The 6393-nt window shown below is 36.7% G+C and overlaps 1 pseudogene; it reads right to left on the bottom strand.

Annotated features, from left to right (window-relative positions):
* Positions 1–145: 145 nt before the first annotated feature.
* LOC112465170 lies at positions 146–6029 on the bottom strand (annotated as a pseudogene).
* Positions 6030–6393: the final 364 nt, after the last annotated feature.

Raw genomic sequence — 6393 nt, 5'->3', positions numbered from 1 at the left:
GACTAATTGGATGGAAAAAAAATTGAGATACATCGAGGTCACGTAATAGTTTATTAAATATATTCGATGTGTGTATATGTATGTATGTGCACTTAACTTAATAAATTATAAATTATAAATTTATATACACAGCGTGTAATTAAAAACTATATTTTAATAATTTCATTAAAGCTTTGGTTTTTTAGGAAACAATTGCAAATCATAACTTAAATAGAAATTGTAATACGGAATGACACAGGTATGTGAATTATCTCAATGGGGATATTGACATGTGTGATTACTATGTCACCTGTAAAAATATTGTTCGAAATTCTACTACTTATAATTGTACTATCATTTTTTTATAATCTTAAGATCATGCCCAAGACACATCTGCTGCTGTATCATTATTTGGCTTTGGTACTCTAACATCTATGTTCGGATAATTTAGATTATTAGCATTTGTATGTATGATTCTATCATCCAACACTTCAATAAACGTAGCATTTTCTGTCAAAAGTGGTTTGAAACGCAAGTTGAATATCATTAATGTAAATATTTATCGTGAGCGGACCTGGAACACATCGCATAGGTTCTGGTTCCCATTCACCATTCGCTTTACATCTCACGTTTGTTCCTTGTCCGGACAGTAGATGTTGATTAGTTTCAGGTCGATAACTGTTTTCACATGACAATGTTGCTCTTGTTCTTGGTGGAACTAGAGATTTGCATGATATCCATTCATCGTCGTATCGACATTCAGATCTGATTGATGGTGCGGCTAAAGCTTTGCAGAGTATTGCTATCAAACAAACATTGTCAATAATTAACATGTATAATTCTGATCGTTTTGAAGATGATGAATTTCTTTGACTAAAATATTCAATATTTAAGAATCCATATATTTATTTATCTTAAAATAGTTAAAAATATATAATTACTAGTTTAATACCTCTGCAAACTGGTATATTAAGTCATTTTCCCCCGATACTGCAGCTAACGTCGGGCGAACCTCTTATTTTATATTCCGAATCACAAGAGTAGACGAGATAAGATCCTAATCCCAGTTCCGTTCCTTCTGGAACGTTACAGTTTTGTCCATCTGAGCACTGCGATCGATGTAACTTCCAGCGACCGTTTTGCGGTTGCGGAGGTGCTTTGCAAGTGTTTGTGCCAGAAGGTGTCCTAGAAGGACGTGTTGGTGCAGGAGTCGGTGGCGATCGTGTAGTTCCTGTTGTTGGTCGCACCGACGGTAAAACTGGCGGCCATCCAGTCCTACATAATCCCTGGTCCTCGTCTGAGCTATCGGCGCAGTCGTCTACTCTGTTACATCGTAGATCAGCATCGATACAAGCTCCATAAGCACAATGAAAAGCTGTCGAAGGACAACTGCAAATAAATTGGGAGACGTTTGTTCCTCATACTAGTTGTTCAATGTACATGCAACTAGAAATCGTACTTCAAACATGTATAAAAGATTCTCACGGTAACGATTGGCATAATTTAGATGTTTCGTCAGAACCATCCGCACAATTTCGAGTTCCGTCACACACAGCGTCGCTAGAAATGCACTGGCCGTTGTCACACTGAAACTCATTCTCTCTACATCTTTCCGTTCGAGTGTTTGTTGTATTTCTTAAGCACTGGGGCTGCGTTTCGTCACTGTTGTCGGCGCAGTTGGAAACGCCGTTGCACACCAAGTCTTTGTCTATACAGGCACCATAATTACAACGAAAGGCGTAGTTAGGACACAAAATTTCTGGCCTTTTACACTCGGCCTCTGTCTCGTCGGATAAATCCCTGCAGTCCGTTTTGCCATCGCATAATAAATCGCTGGCTATACATTCTCCATTGCAACATCGAAATTTCTGTTTGTTTAATATCAGTCTGTTCAAATGATTAAATTAGTTGATACTTATTTATTTGAACATTAGATTACTTCAACGCGTAAATACTTACCCGCAATTATTTGTTTGTGTATACCCAATTTGTGAATACCCAGAACTAATGCACACTGTAAAATTATATACTAGCTCATATGACCATATAATATTGTTTAAGATTATATTTTCCATTTCTTATATGATCATATATAATCTAATATCTACTAATATAAACTAATATGAACAAATAAAAGGTTTTTTTCCACGGGCGATAAATTAAATTCTCCTTAGCTGCGGCGTATATACCGGATTACCCTACATGATATGCGACACGTGGAAAGTAAAAAAAGACACGCTTTTAAGTAGACGAATGAATGGAATAAATACAAATATTAGATTGCAAAATACAGATTTTAAGTTTACAATCGGGATAACATAACGTTAGCTTCATGTCGCGCTTGCAAAACGAAAAATTTTCCAAATAGACAATTACCCTCGGTCGATGAGTCTGGAATTTTCGATGGTACAGTTATGGACACTAAAATAGCTAAAAGTATTAAAGTTAGAACGCATGATATAACCGCACGTTTCCACGTCCAGAGCCATTGTGTCACTAGAATAATTATAAAAAGCTGTATTAGAACTTTGTTTCACGAGCTACTTATTATATAATACCCTTTGATGAAATTCATACACAATTATTATGACGAGTAGCACGTGTGTACGAAAGGAGTATTATAATTACATTAAGTCCCTCACGTAAAGCATTATAATTCTTGTTTGGTATCAATTTTCCGTTATTCTATTCACAATCGAGTAAACAATTTACGGCATGTAATATCTCGCCAATCTATGTCAGATAATGTGTGGCACATATATACTGTGAGATAAAAATAACTCTTTTATATTTAGCTTTAATTCTTGTGGCGCGACTAAAGTGTAACATTATTTAATCTAGACTCTAAAATATCGTTGATATTAAACTATATTTTGGAATAGTATGACAAAGACCATTGGTCAAAGTAAGTAATGATATTCGTGACATTGAAATTACTTTTAAAAATTGTTGCAGTCTGAATGGTTCTCTGATAACATTATCATAATTCACGTAAGAGAAGAAATGGCTGTTCTTCCGAAAACCCACATGCTCTGACAGGTCAACATATGGCTTTGACGGTTTGTAAATAGATTTCTTTCAGATAAAAAAAGACATGTACTAAAAGGAAGAAATTATCGAAACTACTTCAAAATAGATAAAGATATACATCATGATATACATCATTGATTCTATGATATACATCATTGATTCTTATCGCATTACTATCGCAGAACTATCAGTAATACTATCTAACTAGAGATGATTAGTCAAATCGACGTCAATGCATCGATGAATGATTAATGTCGAATACTGATTGATATTTTTGTCATCTGGATGTGGTGCTAGATGAAAGACAATAGAAATCTTACAAAATATTCACAATTGTTTAATTGACGTAAAAACAACTATGATGAGATCGGAGATGACAAAGATGTGAGTCAGTATTCGACATCGACTATTTATCAATGCGTCGACATCAAATTGACGTCGATTCGACTAATCATTTCTGGCTGGATACGTAAGCAACACAAAGTGAATTTGATTCTATGATGTCTTTGAATTTATCAGATTAAAATCAGTTGTCCGCAAGTAATCATTACATTCTACTAATATATATATGACGGGTAGCACGTGTGTACGAAAGGAGTATTATAATTACATTAATTAAGTTATTTGGTGTCAATTTTCTGTTATTCTATTCACAATCAAGTAAACAATTTGCGGCATGCAATATCTTTAATATATATATTTAAAATTTTTAAGACGAATATTGATTCGTCCTAATATACCATAATATAGATACTCAAGATATTTATTACACACGCTTTCAAATTGTAAGCTTGAAAGTATATTTTCTCTTATGCAGAGGAAAGATATTAGAGTAATGTCTCGTTGCGATGACAATTTATAACAGTTTATAACATATTTAGCATATTTACATTATAATTCAATTTAGTAAGTCGATTTATAATTTCTTATATAAAACTTTATCCTGTTGTTATTCTATAATCCAGAAACTTATGAGAGATCTGTCCTTTTTAATTATTCGGCGACTTTGTGCTTAAACATACCTGCAGTGTACTTACGGAAAGAAAGAATTAAGTATAGAAAAACTAAAAGAAGCGGGCTTAAACAATCTATTGCATTGCACGATTGACTATTACCATTATTTAATTCAGTATTTTGTGGAAAAATTGATTTATTTGGAATTTCGTTGTCCTGACTCGTCGACGAATCCGCGATATTGTCGGAGGTGTTGATAACGTCAAGTTCAATCGCATCCTGATTCAAAGTAGGATTCGTGTAAACGACATGGTTTACATGAATAGTAACCGGACCATGGTAGTTGACCTCATTACCCAGATGCACATTGCTCGAATCCTTTATGCGGACGTCACTGAAATTCGACGAATCGGGGTTCGGAAGGGCGATGTAACCAGCATTCCCGGTGTCAAACGCTTGATGCTGCTGGACGATGGTCGATACCGGCGGATTCAAAATCCAGCCGCCGGCACCGCTTTCCTCGACATCCGTCTCCTCTTCTTCATTGTCGTCGTCTATAACGTCACTGCACCGCGTAGAGGAATCTCCAACGCTATCATTGTCCGGAGCTACGACCGCGATTTCCTTCACCGAACATTGAGCCTCGCCGCAAAACCTGTCGACCGCATGACCCTCAGTAGACTCAACAGTACCATTCACGTTATTGTCCTGCTCCTTCTGACCCTGATGATGATTACCGTCGAGTGTTTGATGCTGCTGTTGCACCAATGTCGCTGTTGCACCAATGTTGCTATCCATGCGCTATGCTAAAAATTCACCTTCTTTACATCAAATACGTCTTAAAATGCGATACGTCGCATGCAACAGAATACGCTTGAAAAACAGCTGTAGGGTCTTTAAATAAATTCGTCAGGCCGCTACGAAATTCTCTCACTTCCAATTCTTCCAATTAGAATATAAATGTCCGGTTTAATTTTTTGTCTTTTAATCTTCTCTTTTCAAATAACAAAAGAAAGATTAGTTTGTAAACATAATTCTTATTTGATTTTTTTTACAATTTATTGTGAAAACTTCGAAGGTAAAATAAAAGACAAGCTCGAGAAACATCAGGGCTGCGTTCAGAAATTCAACCTGGGTAACTCTAAGCTATAATTTACGTCACGTATATTATAGCATTAGAATTACTTAGGTGTGCCTGGGCGTAATTCCTGAACGCAGCCTAAGATTTTAAATTGACGCAACCGGTCGGCAACAATCCGCTAAATTAAAAGATTAACTGACTTATAATTAGGATTACCTTGCACAAATTACCATCTGGCAGCGGTCACTTTGTCAACACTAAAATCACCATTAATCTATGACGACATGGTGCTGTCATTGTGGAAAGCGCTCCGCGGGCAGGAAAACTTTACTTGATCTGGCCCTAACGATTTTCGACATGTCGTTGACACCTCCTGCAGTTAGGGAATGCACCGTCCCGCGGGAACAAAGTACAATCCGAACAAGAACGAATTCGATTCAAGTCACTATCGGCTATTTTCATTGGTCCTACGACACTGTCAGACAGATACTGGTTTCAGCAATAACGTCACACGGCTACTAAAAGACGCGCCTTGGAAGTGGAATCGTGGAAGGCGCTCGTTCTCGCTCGCGAGAAGCAAAGCGAGGTGAAGAACAGAAAAACGGAGAACGAGAACAGGCGTGCACGAATTGCACGATAATCCCTTTCGCATAATAGGTCCCGTATTTAATTTGAATAATAACTCCTTGGATTCCTGACATTCATGTGCTGATACGTGGATAGCACCGGTCACTGCGGTCGCATCTCAATTTATATCATTGCTGCGTATTAAAATAAATTAAGCTACCGTAAACTTAAAGCGATGCTGAGAATATGTATATATGTCTTGGAAGTGCACGACACTCGTTCTTATTGAAAAGAATGGATTTTGCGATCGCAAGCCGCTTGTCTAGCACTCATTGACGAACGAACTACCGATGGAATCAAAACACGAGTTATGGCGACATTATCTCCGTTCAATCCGACATAGAACAAACTACTGTTGCGTTTTCTTGTCGAATGTACTCGGAAATCGTTGCCCCTACTCTTTGCCTCTTTCCCTCAACCACAACTGTTACCGACATATCTGCGGCATGCATGTGTGTGCGATAACGTTGTTTTAGACGGTTTTTAGTCTTTTCCGTGGAATCGAATAAACTTCATTTCGATGGCGAGGGACTTTTAACATCAGTAGTGTACACGAAACATCTATATTACTCCTATTATATGATTTTTTGCAATTAAAGATAAACGATTAGTATTTTGCGCTAATTATATGTCACAATTATTTGCCTCGAGTTAAAAGACAATGTATTTTAAAAAAATTTGGAGTTAGGAGTTTCGTAGAGATCTTTCTATATAGACACAGA

Source organism: Temnothorax curvispinosus, unplaced genomic scaffold (assembly GCF_003070985.1).
Source record: "Temnothorax curvispinosus isolate PA1 unplaced genomic scaffold, ASM307098v1 QBEX01014961.1, whole genome shotgun sequence".
Lineage (NCBI taxonomy): Eukaryota > Metazoa > Arthropoda > Insecta > Hymenoptera > Formicidae > Temnothorax > Temnothorax curvispinosus.
This window is presented reverse-complemented; position numbering and strand designations above follow the sequence as displayed.